General features: G+C 32.4%; 1 long non-coding RNA gene across 1 annotated transcript in view; it reads left to right on the top strand.

Moving 5' to 3' along the window:
* LOC117031346 (uncharacterized) overlaps positions 1-18,339 on the top strand; it is a 107,168-nt gene that overhangs the window by 65,196 nt on the left and 23,633 nt on the right. Inside the window, exon 2 of the long non-coding RNA XR_004424507.1 lies at positions 836-898. This is a non-coding gene — a long non-coding RNA (uncharacterized LOC117031346). The remainder of the gene's footprint in view (positions 1-835; positions 899-18,339) is intronic.

Here is an 18,339-nt window from a genome sequence, read left to right as displayed (position 1 = left end):
GATAGCCCTCCCGATTTTAATGGGCCCACGCATGTGTGGGACCACCTGTTCCACCCTCCTACCAGTCTGGAGGGGTTTTTTTTGTTTTTTTTTTTTTTTGAGTGCTTTCTTCATTGTCATTTTTTTTGCTTTTCCTTTATAGCTAGTGAAGTTGAGCATATGTGTGTGTGTGTGTGTGTGTGTATATATATATATATATATATATCTTTTGTATGTCTTCTTCTAAAAAGTGTCTGTTCAGGTCCTCTGTCCATATTTTCATTATTTTTTTATTGTAGTTGTTATTGAGAAAAAACAATAATTTCAGTATGAATCTGAAATAGCCTTGTTGATGACAGTAATCCTTCTGGATAGTATGAGCCTAAATTCTAAGGAAATAAAATTTCATTTCATGTTATTTCATTCATTTAACATATTTAATTAAATGTGCATTCTTTTAAGAATTAATAGATATTTCCCTTCAGCTGTGCATGCTGTACATTGATTTTGTTTCCTATTTTGTAAAAAATGACAAGCAAGAAAGTAGAATTTGAAAAACAAAACATGAAGCTATATTAGTGAGGAAGTCTTCACATTATGGTATCAGATTACGTATAGCTTGACAAAATAAGGCGATGTCCACACTTCAAACAGGAATGAATTAGTACACACATTATCAGGCCATGAAAAGCTCAAGTAATCTGTTGTCTGACATAGCCTCTTTTGTCATTATGCTTTGAACAAGAGATCACTTTTCTTAACTATAGCTCTAAATATACTTTAGTGTTAGTTCTCCTTTGCATGTGACAATTTAGCTTGGATGCGGAAAGATAACCATAGGTTCTTCCCTTTGCAGCTCTAATTTTCAATGCTGGATGTATGAGTGGAGAAGCTTCCAGAAGACCCGCTGAGTCAGTAGGTAGGTCAATAAATAAATAAATGAATAAATAAATAAATAAATAAGCAAAGCAAGCAAACAAGCAAGCCTGGAATTGTAAATATCCTACCCATGGTGAGCAGGTTATGATGGCGTGAGAGCAAGCTAGCAAGGTATTTGAAAACACAGATAAAACCTCAAACTGGTAAGAACACATTTCCATGTTTTGTAGACTGAGGAAAACAACAACAACAACAACAACAACAAACATTCCCTCCACCTACAGTATTGTATGTCAGTATGTTCTATTTGTCCTCACTTGTTAAGGGGATTTTATGGTGTTTTACTTTCAATATTTGTATTATAAAAATACTATATATATTTTGTTTTCCAAGTAGAATTATATTAAGATATCAAATCTGCTTTTTCAAATTACATTGCTCCAAATTGGATGCCTTATCATTTCCACTTGACATATCAGTGTGCAAACTTCTGCTTGGTATTATTTTTTCTTTTTGCTAAACTATCTTATAATGCACATATATAAAACCAATCATATGCAAATACATGCATGCTAACCATATCTTCTTTATCTCAACATTCAAAAAATTAGAAAAAGAAGTTACTGTATTATTAATGTCAAACTATCAATGAGACCTGGGATCTTTGATTGTAAATAGCACAACTTACCTATTTCATAACTGTTTGTTGAAATTATTCTCTCATCAAAAAGCATACATCAAAATTTTATATTAAAAGAGTAGTTGGTTAATGACAATGAGGATGAGAATGTGTGTGCAGTGAAATGCAAAGTTGGGTTTTTAATTATTCCTTACAGACAGATGCCAGAAAATCACTTTGCAATCAATACATCTAAGGCCATCTAACCGCTTAGTAAGTAGATCCCATTGGAATAACACAGTAAAAATTCCCTAAAGGGTTAAATCCACCCTGATTCCTGGAAATAACTCCTTCTGAGACATGGATGTTGAGATTAGCATTCTCTAGGAAGACCTACAGATAACTTTACAGCCCAGAGAGTGAATTTAGAAGGAGAGAGTTGCCCAGAGGAGAATGGGAAACAAAAAGTATTTGAGAGGAGAGTTTAAAATTAGTATTATCTTTTGTAATAATAATACTGCTGAAGAGAATAGCTCACTGCCCCAAAAATAAAAGAGTAAAATTACTATTATTGTATGCCTCTCTCGAGTATTGGCTTCAAAGTAATTTCCTAGTTCACTGGTGGATAAATTAGCCAGGGCTTTTTTTTCTAATGTGTATGCTTCTAATTTGGCTTACACTTAATAGCCAGTAGGATATTTATTTGGGAGTGTTTCCCTTTATAGTAACTGCAAAAGCAATTAAATGTGTATTTGACACACATTGAAAGACATCCTTAAATTCTAAGAGAATCATAGTAATGAAGGAAAGGAAGGAAGGAAAGAAGAAAGGATGGGAGGAAGGAAGGAAGGAAGGAAGGAAGGAAGGAAGGAAGGAAGGAAGGAAAGGAAATAGGAAACAAGGAAATAGGAAGAGTGAGAGGATTAGAGGAAGGGATATTCTAGACTTGCTTTTACAGAAGTTGGATGAGGTGATATTTAAGTACCTGGCATAAACTCGTGAATTAGGATTGAATGGTAATAATGTAGTTTTTATTAAGAGAGAAGCTCTGAGCCATAGAACTAGGAAATTTTGGCTTTAGAGATGATCACTCCTTAAATCTCCTGTAAGCAGTAAATAAGGCACAGGACTGTGATCAATTAATTATAGACACCACTGAAATCGGACCAGCTTGAAACCTATGTAATTTAACTAACCATTATCACCCCAATAAATTTTCATTTTAAAAAAAAGGGACAAGACAATGAGGGAAGAATCACTGAGTATAAGGAACCTCACTTATGCACAGGGATCTCTCTTGTTATACTCATTAAATTTCTAAATCTACTCATTAAAGTTAGTGGTGAGAATTATCATTTTTAATGAAATAGGAAATACTTTATTATATGATTCTTTTTAGTAATGAACTGATTTTTTGAAAACTTTTAGGTTATGTTACTAAACAAAGAAATGCAACTGTCAGTTGGAGTTAAATTTTTAAGACGAAAATATACTCCATATATTCTTTCTTTAACATTGGAAAAACTGTGATTAACAGACAGACAGTACACTTTGAAAAATGGATCCATTCTCAGGGGATTCATTAAGGAAAGATCATGGCATACACACTGTATATCTCTACAACATGGAAGCATTTCTTCATTCTGTAGTTATGTCTTTTAATAGGGTTAATCAATTAAAGTAAAACTAATAGGCAGGGACTTGGAAATCCATGCTTGAACTGCTAGCTTAGATATGACATGTTTAAATGTCCTGTGTGCTTTTGAAACCATTATTAGTATAGAATATCTATGCCTAAATATATTGTAATATCTGTTTCTTAACCTCTGTGGACATAATTAGCACAAATAACCCATCATCAATAGCAGATTTTAGAAATAAAACTGTGGTGTCTTCATATGAATATATTGCTATTAGCTCATTTTTCAGTTGCTGAAAGACACGGAATGTTTAATTAAAAACCAACCTTATCCAGGCATAGCTGCATTTCTGTCAGGCAGGAAGCTGGTAGGAAGATTTTGCAGCTGTTTAAATAAGATATACTTTAGGAACTATGCTTTTATTTTTATTTTTTCTTTCCACACAAACTCCTTCAAGAAATATGTATGCCTCCTTTTTTTATTATTATTGTATAACAAAAAAAAATCCCTTTCTCTTACAAAATCCACTGTCACATTATTGGTATTTTTTGCTACCATAATAGAAGTCGGATTTGTTTTAAAGGATACCACATTATGGATTTTTCTTTGAGAAAATGCAACAGTGAGCTGTAGTTAAACAATGAATTATGCCTCTTCCTTTCTAATGGATGTAGTTTAAATATAGTAATTTGAAATATAAGTTTAGGCAGAATTTTAATTAGCTTATAAGACCTGGGATGTACTTGTCAGTAATGCTGAGTGTTTTGAGTCTGTACTTTCGGACACAGTATTAATTTTAGTATCATAAGCAACCTTGTCTTTCATGCAATTTAAAGTCAAAGAAATATATCATTATTGAATCTAATCATTTATATTAACTCGCTGTTAACTGGATTTTGTGAGCTGTTCCAGAAATTTAAAAAGATTCAGAATCATATCTGAAAAAGTTCCAAGATAAAAAAGAATTTGAATATGGAGTTGCTAAGAGGTGGTTTCTTGGACAACATATCTCTATATACAGGGAACGTTCTAAAATATGAAGCATTGCATTTCTTTGAATTTTATGATGCACTACAATGACAAAATGTTAGTAAAGAATGATGATATTAGAAGTTCTATTAATTACATGATATAGTAATATCTACTAATATTTATTGAACATCAATTACATACTTGGCATTGTGCTAAGTCTTTACATTGACTTTCATCTTAAGCACTCACAACAGTCTATAGTTTGTACATTTTACAATCATGTGAGTGGGACTTAATTTTTTTTTTAATTAAATACAAGAGGTGATCAAAGTGGTTACCATCAATATCCAGACACTTCTGATTACGGTGAACTACTGCTTAAGCAACTTGACCAAAGTGTCCACTTGTATACATTATTTGGCACCCCCAGTATTTACATATATGATGTGTATGTATACACACTACACACTCAAATGTACATATGTGCTGGAATGTTTATAGAACCTCTATTTGCGATGTCCCCAAACTGGAAACTATCGCAAAATCTATCAGTGTTTGCATGGATGAATAAATTGTGGATGTAATGCTATACAGCTACATTTGTGGAATCTCAAAAATAAATATTGAATAAAAAAAGCCATACTTGGAAAAGTCTGACAAATCTTAGTTTTGTAAAATATAAAAATAAGCAAAACTACTCTATACTGTTAGAAGTCATGATTACCCTTTGATGTGGGGTAAGGGATTAGAAGGAACTACAAAGGAAGAATTCTGGGGTACTTGCACAGCTCTTTTTTTTTATTTTTGAGTAGTGGATTATGAATATATTCAGTGTGTATTTTTTAAACTGTACACATTTTATGTGTATGCATGTGTGTTTGCGTGTGTGTATAAAATACTTTAATAAAATGTTAAATTTGAATCATACTATGACCTCCTAGTATTAGTTTTACATTAACTGGACTTCCTGTTCCTGGATTCACTTTTCCTATCATTCTCATCTCCTCAGAGGCCACTTGTACCATGCCCTTGTTTCTTTATTCAAGCTAGACATAAACTTAAGTCTGCCCTCTTTATCTTGCAAATATTATGACTTCCGTTCATGAAAATAACTATAGACTGGGGAAAAAACACAAAAAAACAAAACTCTGTAAACATGAAATGTTTAAAATATTCCAAATATCTTTAAATCTGAACATCGATGTATTAAATACTAAACAGAGCTTGAAAAACATTTTTTACCTTTTAGTGACTTTCATCAGTTTGCATTTCAAAATTAAAGTTTATTTTCATTCACTTTCCAACTCTTCATTCTTTCGTCTTAATAAACAAGAGCAATACTATAAATGCATATGTTTAAAGATCCTCTGAGGTTTAGGTTTTCTGTACTACAAATTTCTAAAACTTAATGAAAGTTTTATTTTCATGGTATATTGCAGATGAAAGAATATGTATATTCACCATCTTTATGACATGCTGACATTACCATTTAGTTTACTGACTGCTCAACTTATGCATTTTTAGCTTGATATCTGACTTTCCTCCAGTTTTTTAAAAAATTATTATTTGAACATGTTTATTGCATGCCTACTCTGTAATAGGCCTTCTTCTAGTCAGTGGTGATACACAGTAAATATGAAAGACTAAAGACCCTGTCCTTAAAGACCTTGCACACTCGTGAGTGAGAGTGGGGAGCAATATACAATCAAATGTAAATTAAATACATAGTATTTCAGATATTGATCAAATATAGCAGGGGATTTTAAAGAATGGGGTAAAGAAGAATTGCTATTTTAAATAGGAAGTTCAAGAAAAACCCCTTTAATGAAGGAAATCTTTTGACAGAGACGGAAGGAAGTGAGAATTGAGAAAAACAGATGTCTGTGAGAAGAACAATCCAGATAGAGGGAAGAGAAAGGACCAAGGCTCTGGTTGATAGTCAGGCTGGGGGAGAGCTTTAGTTTCTAAGTTCATACACTAAAGTAGCCAGATGCCCAGATCTTTGATGATCTTATAGGCCATTATAAGGAATTTGACTTTTATTCCAAAGGACATAGGAAGCCAATAGAGGGTTTTTAGATGTATGGTGAGATGATTTGAATTACATTTTAGCTCTGGACTTAGTGTTGAAAGGAGATCGTGTGTGTGTGTGTGTGTGTGTGTGTGTGTGGTGTGTGTGTGTGTGTTTGGAGTGGTGATGGTGATGGTGAGAGAAATACTGTAGGATGAAACATGGTTAAATACCATAATCCAATAAAGAACAGGAAGTGGTGACTGGAGCCTGTTTCATAATGGAAGAGAGAACACTTACTGAATGCATTTTAAAAGCACACCTTGACAAAGTTATTATTGTATACGGAGTACTAACACAAATTTTTTAAAATAGTTGCTGAATGAATTTAATTGCTTATCTATTATATACTCCTTTTCTCTTAGTTGTTCCCAATTGTACTCTCAGGTCACTGTGTACTGTAGAAATTTCCTTGCCATTACTGTGAATTAATTACCCCTTGTGTATACCCTCAGCATCACGTGCATATTTCCATCACAGTTCTTACCAATATTTTATATGCACAGCAATCGTGACTATAGGATGTAGTAGAATAGTGCTGCCACAGAAATTCAATGTGATCTGCATCGGTAATTTAAAAATTTCTGGAACTAACAAAAGAATCTAAAGGAAATGAGTGAAATTAATTTTATGATGTTTTATTTATCTTGATTTATCCAAAATACTAAAATTTCAACGTGCAATGTATATACAAAAAAATTCAATGACATATTGTATGACATTTTTTTTTTGATACGACTTTTTTTTTGTACTAAGTCTTCCAAATTCTGGTATGTATTTCACACTTACAACCACCTCAATTCAAATGTAAAATTTTCATGAGAAACACTTAATTTTTATTTGCATTTAATAAAATTTGTGATTGAAAAGTAGGTTTACATAATTGAGTTGCTCAAGCATTACTTAAATGTTTTCAAGTAACTGAATTGAGAATCAGATTTTAAATTCAAATTTAAAATAAGTAAAATTAAGTAAAATTTAAGTCCGTTTCTCAGTCCCTCCAGCCATATTTCAAGTGATCAAAACCTACATATGGCTAGTGATTACAAGACTAGTTAGTATAGGTCTAGAAAATCCATCTGTTTGTCTTAATATATAGGACAGTATAGCATAATGAACACACTAAATATATACATTTGAAGTGTGAAATTAAAGAATTCTAGTTAGCTTAGTGTGTGACATTTTTTGTTTGTTTGTTTGTCTGTTTTTTAATCCCAGCTGCATTCAGTTGTACAAGTAAAGGCATGGAGTAGGCAGAATGGCAGTTTTCATTAGGATTAGAGTTGGTAAGGAGAATAAATTAGAAAAAAAAAAGGATAAAATAACTTGAGTGCAGAAGTAAGGCAGCAATGATAATGATGGACTACAGAATTAAAGCTGTTAAAGTTGTAATATCCTTGCCAACAATGCATATTTTGAATGTAATGAGGAAACATGAGAACTATCATACATGGAAGATATTTGACAAAATAAGTGGCCTTTATTGTTCAAATTTAAAGATCAGAGAAGATAAACGTAGGCTGAGAAAATATGCCAGATAAAGATACTGTAAAGAGCCATCCCACGGCAGTGCGGGAATTATATTGAATTTTAGATTGGGGGAAATATAGTTGTACTGGATATTATTGAGGAAAATAGTAAATTTTATTGCATAAGGTGGATTAGATAAAAATATTGTATCAGTTGTAAATCTTTGATTTTGATCATTGTCCTGCAGTTATGAAAGAGAACTTCTTTGTTGTTAAAAACACATATTGAAGCATATGGAATGATAGAACAGGATGTGTCTGCAAGTTATGCTCAGATAGTCTAGAAAGAAAATGGAAAGACAAAGTAGAAACAGGAAGAGTGCAAAACAAATGATAAAACAAATGGGGCTACTTATTAATTGTCATTAATTAAAGAGCATATGGGACTGCTTTGTACTATTCTTGTAACTTTTACACATTTGAAGTTATTTTAAAGTCACAAAAATATCCAGAATAAGCAGTTATTCATTCATTTGTCTATTGAAGATACTTTTTTGGATGCCAGCTTTGCCTAGTTCTGCTCTGAATAGAGATACTCTGGTGCATTGCACAGACACATTCCGTTTTCTTCCAGATTTCATGATTTACATTTCAACCAGTCTTTTGTACTATTTATGAATTTTAATTTTTAATGTAAGAGTCATGATAATCCAACAGGAAAATATGAAGATGTGTATAATCGCAAATTGGTTCTTTATAATCATTTTTATGAGAAAAATGAATCAATGCTTAGCTCTAAAAATTCATCTATTTAGAATATGTGTTTTTAAGCTTTGGATATAATACAGATAGGATTTTGTTTTCTCTTCTTCAGTGTTTGTCTAGTATCTTCATTTGTATCACACAACCACCTAATCAGATAGCAACAAATTAGACAAATCACCTTACGCATTCCACTATGCATTACATGTATATGCATACAATAAAATATTCAGAAACGAAAAGGAATGAAATATGGATGCATGCTACAACATGAATGATCTTGAAAACTTTATGTTAAGTGGCATAAGCTAGACACAAAGGGCAGGTACTGTATGATTCTAATTATATGAATTACCTAGAATATGCAAATTCATAGAAACAGAAATTAAAATGTTACCAGGAACTTGGGAGGAAGAGAAATGGGGCATTATTGTACAGGAAAGGTACATTATTTCTGTTTGGGATGAAGAAAATTTGTAGAAATAAATAGTGGTGATGTTTACACAACATTGTAAATGTACTAATATAATTGAAGTAAAAACTTTAAAATGGTTAAAATGGTAAATTTTATGTTATATCGATCTTACCACAGTAAAACATACTTTCTGTGCATCTGTATTTTGGACATTTTCAATGTGGTTTTAATTTCAATATCCTCTCTTATAAAATAGAAAAGGAAATACATTTTAGTAGGGCTGTATAAGGATTCAATAGATTATGTACCTGAGTTATCTAGCCTGTCACAGGGTGGCTATTTTGTTTCATGACACTCCTCGTATTATGTGAGAAGAGCAGGGGTCATAGAAATGCATATCAGAGCTAACAATGCTTAATGTAGGTTTTTCAAAATGTCTCCTGTGAAACACTAATCCCAAGAAAAATGACCAGTAGGGGAAACTTGGTTGGGAATTGCTGTATATTACATCCATTTATTGAGCATTGATGGTGAAAATTGTGTTGTTAAAGTTTATGAAAGTCTGCAATAAAGAAACATCTTTAACTTTTTTCAGAGTAGCACATATTTGAGCATCTGGCCATAGAGTCTCATTTTGTAGACATACTTTGCAATGCTTCATCAAGGTATAATTTCACTAAGGATTTTCCCCTACTATTTATGACTGAATTTTTAATTGTTCTGGAAAGTTCTACAGACAGTAATTGCATGCCTTTCTTCAGGAAATTATTTACTGAAGACTATTTCAATAAATTATTTCAAATATTTTATCAACATTTGCCCACCAAATGGAGCAAATTGCTACAGAGTTTCATCTTCCATCCTTTTAGAAAAAATCCTGGGCTAATTTTGTGATACAGACCCCACAAAAATAAACTTTCGCTTTATTATTGTCAGATCACTTGACCAGCTCTTATTGTTTATAATCACTCTAACAAAATTCCTTGGACATTAGGGAACTCAAATTAGAACTTTCTTACTTAAAAAATATAATGAATGAATAGAAGGAGCACAGGGCATATTTAGGGGAGTAAAACTATTCCACATGATACTGTAATGGTGGATACCGGCATTATGTACTTGTCAAAACCCACAGATGTATAACACAAACAATAAATCTTAATGTAAACTATGAATTTCCATTAGTAATAAACTATCAATACTGATTCATCAATTGCAACAAATATATCAAATTGATGCAACATGCTAACAATAAGAAAAACTGTACGTGGAGTGGGGTGAGGGAGTATATGAGAGCTCTGTAATTTTTGAGTAATTTTTAAGTAAACCTAAAATTTCTGTGAAGAACAAAAAATGCATGTTAAAAAAGAAAAAAAATACATACGTATATGTGTATGTGGGTATGTGTAAATATGTATTGTATATTTCTGCTGAATGTTTAACATATTTTTATCTTGTCACTGAAGGGAGTGCTCCAGGAATTTGAATATAGACCATGAATGCCACTATCCTAGACAAGTTTTGATTACTTGAGCAATCATGTATCTATAATGAAGCATAACTGAATACTATTTTTACTAAATTTTCTAGGCATTCTCAAATTTTGTCTATTGGTATTGTGATAAATTAAGAGTGAGAATATTGGATACCATGGGTTTCTCGATTACCGATAAGGAATGATTTTGTCATTTATAGTTAACAAATAAAATTCCATAGATAAAAAATAAAACACAAAATAATGAAATGAGTATCCCTAAACACATACACACACGTTACTGAGTTCCTCACAAAAAGCTTTTTTTATTACTATTTTTTTTCATTTACAGGTGACATTCAATATTATTTTATATTAGTTTAAGTTGTACAGCACAGTGGTTAGTCATGTATATAATTTATGCAGTGAGCCCCCGATTTGTCTAGCACCCACCTGGCACTATACATAGCTGTTACAACATTATTTACTATACACTTCTTCTGTACTTTTCATCCCAATAACTATTTTGTAACTACCAATTTGTATTTCTTAATCCCTTCATCTGTTTTCACCCAGCTTGCCAAAGCCTCGCCACTCTGACAACCATCAGTTTGTCCTCTGTATGTATGAGTCTGTTTCTGTCTTGTTTGTTCATTTATTTTGTTCTTTAGAATCCACAGATAAGTGATATCATATGGTATCTGTCTTTCTCAGTCTAACATATTTCACCTAGTGGAAAGCTCTGAAACAGGAACATATACAAAATGGCAAGTTTTAATTAAGAACAACGAGTATTTCTAAAATTATTTCTTACAAGAAAGAAATTAATATAATTTATTTTTAGAAGTTATATAAATTGCCATTCTTTCAATGTCAGAGTAGAGCTTTGAATTGAGGCATTCAGTATGTTAACCATACTTTATGATTACACATTTACAGGTCTGCCTGGGCTATTATTAACAGATGGGGCATACTGTTCCATGTAACTCTAATAATCCAAGTCTAAGCTGAATGTTTGTGAAGTTTATCAGACTAATCTAAAGATGACAATAGAGGTTCCTTTCGAAGCAGTCCCTGAAAGAAGTATTTCACTGCAAACCATTAATTTGGAAGGTGAAAGATAGAGAATAGAGATTGAGGAAGTTAGACAAATGGGAGGGAAGAGAACAATAAATGATTTAATTATTGAGCTAATTATTAGTGTGGGACAAAAGTGTACTTGATTAGAACATATATTCAGATCTATCCTGCCTGCAAATTGATAGGAATAGGATTTGTACACCAACTTCCGTCAGCTGGGTGAAGCCTGCTCTCAGGTAGCATTGATTCCACAACACTCTGACCTGGGACACCAGAAGGGAAAGTATGTTCCGCGGCTAGGAAAGACTTCAGGCAAATACGTATATGTCCTAGTGGAAAATTTGGGGCTGTGTGCCCTAAAGTGAAAAAAAACAGATTTGTGGGACAAGCTCATCGTCAGCTATAATTATTCACACCTTATCAACTGTAATGTCACTAAATTATTGTTGTTCTTACTAGTACTATTATAGTTTAAATTTTATATCACAGAAAGTAGGCTGGAGAGAGGAGTATGCATGTCTTTAGTTAGGGGAAAAATCAATAGCGATATCATGCAACAGTACAAATAAAAACGTATTTTAAAAGTTTTCTGAAATTTTGAAGAAGTTTAATAATTTTACTTGGAAGTCTTTCTTAATTTTGCCTTAAAGAAGCAATTGAAGGTTTTTTTTTCTTTTTTTTTTCCTAATTCCACCATGCAACTAAGAAATGAATTGAAAAAATAGAGTAAGAATTTTGATTGCCATAAAAACCTAATCTACGAGCATCTTCATTTAGGCCTTAAATGAACTTATTATCCATGTAAACCATTTTGATTTGATAAAGTCATTCATGTAACTAGTAAAATTCTGGTTCACATATAGTTCCGTATTCTGTTTCCTATGAAATCTGAAAGAGTTATGGTGGAAGGAAGGGGACACAAAAGATACCCTGTGGAGTTTCCTTTAATTCCACGGAAGCATTGAAAGTAATTTAGACCTAAATACCCAAAGCCAGGTAAAGGGGTTCAAACCTTTTTAAAAATATCATATTTACTTTTAGTTGTATGACCTGGGTTAAATTACCCTCCTGTGTCTCAGTTTCTTCACATGAAAAAAGAGTATATAAGAATATGCTAAATTTATAAGCTTATAGTGGGAATTAAATGAGTAGATACATAGAGAATAGTTAAGACAATATCTGAAACATATTTGTAAGCTATTATCAAGGTATGTTTATATGTGTCTAATCATTTCCATTAATAAATAGGTACCAGTTTCCTCCAAAACTGTGTTAATACAAATGGGTTCATGTAACTTAGAAAGAGTAGGATGTTGGATGCCAGTCTTTGAAGAATTTATTTTAATTTGATATTTTATTGTTTTGTCAGAGGAGAAATGAGAGATCATTTACCAAGCTGTGTTGATAGATATATTTTTTGTCTCAAAAGGCTTTTAACCTTTCTCCTAACTATATGATTTATTTCACTTTTAATGTTTATTATCATGAGTAGTTATGATAGCCACATTAACTGCCATATAATGATTCATTAATAACCTGTGCCACTATTCTGAGATTTAAGAAACTGTAGAAGACCCCAACAGAAAGATTATAATCTATCTGAAGACCATTTTCCACATATATTTATTTGCATAGTTTGTTTCTTGAGTGTTATCATGACTCTCAGATAATTATTTCCTTTGTTATAATATAAGATTGCTTATTTGTAGAATGAAAATTCTGCTAAAAAACATAATGTTTGATAAGAAGATTTAAATAGTTATGAACATTTAAACTCATTTGGATACATTTTCTTAAATAATTTTTTATCAATATATACTGTTTTCTCTAGAATGCTTAAGCGAATACACCATCATCTTTGATTAAAGATGAAATAGGACCATTTGTGACAACATGGATGAATGTTGAGATTATAATGCTAAGCAAAATAAGTCAGACAGAAAAAGCAGAGAACCATATGATTTCACTGATATGTGGTATATAAACCAAAAACAACAAAAGAACAAGACAAACAAATGAAAAATAAAAACTCATAGACACACACAACAGTTTAGTGGTTACCAGAGAGTAAGGAAGTAGGGGGGTTGCACATGAGGGTAAAGGGGATCAAATATATGATGATAGAAGGACAACTGACTCTGGGTGGTGAACACACAATGGGATTTATAGATGATGTAATACAGAATTGTACACCTGAAATCTATGTAACTTTACTAACAATTGACACCCCAATAAACTTTAATTTAAAAAAGAATTAAAATTGAAAGGAAATTGAAAACCATGACTCAGTTCTTAAATTCATAATTATAGAAAATCATTTGGCACATTCGAAAAATTAGTTATAAAAGGAGAATTAGTTAGACTTTATGAATTGAAACTCTCAAAAAATATTTGATTACTTTAGAGAATGCAGAATTGCTATATAAATCAAGAGTCTATTGTTAAATATATTTTAATTGTAGAATACATAATATCTTGAAAATTCCATGTTAGAAAGGACTTGTGTTTTAAAAGAAACTTCAAAACTGTATTAAAATTACAAGTCAACAATGCTGAAAAAAAAATTTTTTTTAATTAAAATTTATTGGGGTGTCAATTCTATTCCATTAGTCTATGTGTCTGTTTTTCTGCCAATACCATGCTGTTTTGATTATTGTTACCCCATAATACAAGCTAAAGTCAGGGAGTATGATACCTCCAGCATTGTTCTTTTTTTCTTAAGATTGCTTTGGCTATTTGGGGTCTTTTTTGGTTCCAAACAAATCTGATGATTTTTTGTTCCATTTCTTTAAAAAATGCCGTTGGGATTTTGATGGGGATTGCATTAAATCTGTATATTGCTTTGGGTAATATGGCCATTTTATATGTTGATTCTTCCAGTCCATGAGCATGGAATGTCTTTCCATTTCTTTGTGTCTTCTTCAATTTCTTTTAAAAATGTCTTATAGTTTTCAGCATATAGGTCTTGCGCATCCTTGCTTAAGTTTATTCCTAGGTATTATTTTTGCTGCAATTGCAAAAGGAATTTTTTTTTGTTATTATTTCTTTTTCTGAGATTTCATTGTTAGTATATAGGAATACGATGGACTTTTGTAGATGATTTTGTAGCCAGCAACTTTACTGTATTCGCTAATTGGTTCTAATAGATTTTTGGTGGAGTCTTTAGGGTTTTCTATATATAGCATCATGTCATCTGCAAAGAGTGACAATTTAACTTCTTCATTCCCTATTTGGATGCCTTTTATTTCTTTCTCTTGCCAGATTGCTCTGGTGAGGACTTCAAACACTGTGTTGAAAAGCAGAGGTGATAGGGGACAGCCCTGTCGAGTCAAAAAAATTTTTAAACAGTATTTATTTTTATAAAAATATTCATAGAAAGAACCAAGCAATCTCAACTTTGACATAAGTAGAAATATAGACAGACAACTTGGTGGATTAGAATGTAACCAATAACTCATATATTATAATCCACAGAACTAGAAAATCAATCTTTTCTCCCCTCCCACGCCATTTCCCACTATGAGCCAATTTTCTTTGGACACAAACAAACAAACAAAAAATACACACACACACACACACACACACACACACAAGGTGTGATCAAAAACTATAGTGAATATTTAAATTAAAAAAAATGTATTACAGTAAAAGACACATTGCCATTAACCTGTTTCAAAATGCTACCCCGCTCTTTGAACACACTTATCCCATCATTCTTGCCACTTTCTGAAGCAGTTCTGGAAGTCCTCTTTTGTGAGTGTCTTTAGTTGCGCTGTTGTGGCTGCCTTGATGTCCTGAACCAATTCAAAATGTTTACCTTTCACGGTCATTTTCACTTTGAGGAAGAGACAAAAGCCTTTCTGTTGTGATCACAATATACAGTGCATGCTGCTGCCCAGTGCCATGCAATGGAAAGACAAGGATCTTCAATACTGGATATGGCATGTTGTAAATTAGTAACTGCGTGACAAGTTTCAACTTGTTGGGTGCAGTCAGTCTGGTGTGATCTACAGTTGAAAGATGGTGTATTTGAAAGTGTGCCGCAAATCATCCTCCATCATGACAACGTTTCGTGTCACACATCGTTTCTGTTATACAGCAATTTCTGTCCAATAAAAAATATTGCAGTGTATCCTCCTCCACTTTATTCACTGGATATGGTACCTTGCAACTTCTGTCTCTTCCCCCAAATGAAAATGATCAGGACATTGAGGCATCCACGGCAGCACAACTAAAGACACTCTCTTAATGTCTTTTACAAACCACTTTAACGATGGCTCCTTTTGCTGTGCAGAAGATTTTAGATTGATATTGTCCAATTCACATATTTTTGCTTTCACAAACTTCCCTTGACTTTGAGGTCAAATTGATGAAAACCTCTCTGAACCCAAGGTTCATAAATTTAGTACCTGTACTTTCTCCTATGCAATTTATTTGTTTAGGTCTTATGTTTAGGTCTTTGGTCCTCTTTGAGTTAATTTTTGGTATATGGTGACATAGCAGTCTAGTTTCATTCTTTAGCAGGTGGCATTCAATTTTTCCCTGCACCATTTATTGAAAAGGCTTTCTTTTCTCCTTTGTATGTTTTTGGTTCCTTTGTCAAAATTATCTGCCCCTATATTTGTGGGTTTATTTCTCAGTTCTCAATTCTATTTCTTTGGGCTGTGTGTTTGTTTTTCTCTCAATACCATGCTGTTTTGATTATTGTCACTTTGTAGTATAAATTGAAGTCAGGGAGTGATACCTTCATTTTTGTTCTTTTTTCTCAGGGTTGCTTTAGCTATTTAAGGTCTTTGTGATTCCATACAAATCTAATAACATTTTGTCGTTATTGTTCTATTTCTTCAAAAAAATGCCATTGGAATGTTGATGGGCATCGAATTAAATCTGTACATTACTTCGGGTGATATGACCATTTTAACTGTGTTGATTCTTCCAATTCATGAACAAGGGATACCTTTCTATAACTTTTTGTCTTTTTAAATTTCTCTTAATAATGTCTTATAGTTTTCAGTTTACAGGTTCTTCTCATCCTGTTAAGTTTAATCCTAGATATTTCTTCCTTTTCGTTGCAATTGCAAAGGGAATTTTTTTCATTCTTTTTTTTCTGAAATTTCATTAATACAAGGTCTGACAATTAAGTTCATGTACTTGTTGCAATGGTGTTGCTAACCTTTTCTTGATATCAGAACAATTATTTATTATGAATTTGTACTGACTGGACAGATAGTTAACCAAGTTTACTATTTGGAAGTGCTGAAAAGGCTGCGTGAAAAAGTTAGATGACCTGAACTTTTTGCCAACAGTTCATGGCTCTTGCATCACAACAATGCACTAGCTCACATGGCACTGTGTGAGAGGGAGTTTTTAGCTAGTAAACAAATAACTGTATTGGATCATTCTCCCTTCTTGCCTGATCTGGCTCCCAATGACTTCTTTCTTTACTTGAAGATAAAGGAAATATTGAAAGGAAGACATTTTGAGGACATTCAGGACATCAAGAGTAATTTGATGGCAGCTCTGATGGCCATTACAGAAAAAGAGTTCCAAAATAGCTTTGAAGGGTGAACTAGGCACTGGCATCACTGCATAGCTTCCTAAGGAGAATACTTCAAAGGGAATTGTATTGATATTCAGCAATGAGGTATGTAGAACTTTTTCTAGGATGAGTTTGCCAACTTAATTGTTCAACCTCGTATGTAGGAACACAATGGAATTTTGTACACTGATTTTGTATCCTGAAACTTTACTGTATTTGTTTATTGTTTCTAATAGTTTTTAATGGAGTTTTTAGGGTTTTCTATATAAAGAATCATGTTATCTGCAAAAAGTGACAGTTTGACTTCATTCCTAATTTGGATGCCTTTGAGTTTTTTCTCAGTCTTACCCTGATTGTTCTGGCTAGGACTTCTAATACTATGCTGAATAACAGTGATGACAGGGGTATCCCTGTCTTGTTCCAGATCTTACAGAAAAAGCTTTCAGTTTTCACCATTAAGTATGATCCTAGCTGAGGTTTTGTCGTGCACGGTCTTTGTTATGTTGAGGTACTTTACTTCTATACCCGTTTGATTAAGTGTTTTAATCACAAATCCATGGTGTATATGTCAAATGCTTTTTTAGCACCAATTAATATGATCATATAATTTTATCCTTTATTATGCTTATGGGGAGTATTACTGCAAAAGCCGTAATACACTACAAAAGCAGTAATAAGAGGGAAATTTATATCATTACAGGCCTATATCAAGAAACAAGAAAAATCCCAAAGAAATAACCTAATATTACATCTTAAAAAACTAGAAAAAAAAGAACAAATGAAACCTAAATCAGCAGAAGGAAGGAAATAATAAAATTTAGAGAATAATAGATGAATTAGATAACAAAAGATAATAGATGAAATTAATGCAACAAAGAGCTGCTTCTTTGAAGATATTAATAAAATTGACAAACCCTTGGCTCAACTCACTAAGGAAAAAAGAGAAAAGACACGAATAAACAAAATGAGAAATGAAAGAGAATTTACAATGGATACCACAGAAATACAAAGGATCATGCAAAAATACTATGAAAGACTACTTGCCACCAAATTCAATAACCTAGCAGCAATGAACAAGTTCTTAAAAACATATAACCTTCTTAGGTTGAATCTCAAAGAACTAGAAAATCTAAATAGATTGACCAGCAGTGAGGAAAATGAAACAATCATTCAAAACCTTCCCAAAAGCAAATGTCCAGGACCAGATGGCTTCACTAGTGAATTCTGTCAAACATTCAAAGAGGATTTAATACCTGTCCTTTTCAAACTCTTCCAAAAAATTGAAAAAGTGGTAATACTACCTCATATTTTATGAGGCCAACATTACCTTGATACCACATCTTGGTCAGGGTAACACACAAAAGAAAACTACAGACCAGTATCTCTGATGAATACAGATGCAAAAATTCTAAACAAAATACTAGCAAATCGAATACAACA

This window comes from Rhinolophus ferrumequinum, chromosome 11 (genome assembly GCF_004115265.2).
Source record: "Rhinolophus ferrumequinum isolate MPI-CBG mRhiFer1 chromosome 11, mRhiFer1_v1.p, whole genome shotgun sequence".
NCBI classification, from domain to species: domain Eukaryota; kingdom Metazoa; phylum Chordata; class Mammalia; order Chiroptera; family Rhinolophidae; genus Rhinolophus; species Rhinolophus ferrumequinum.
This window is presented reverse-complemented; position numbering and strand designations above follow the sequence as displayed.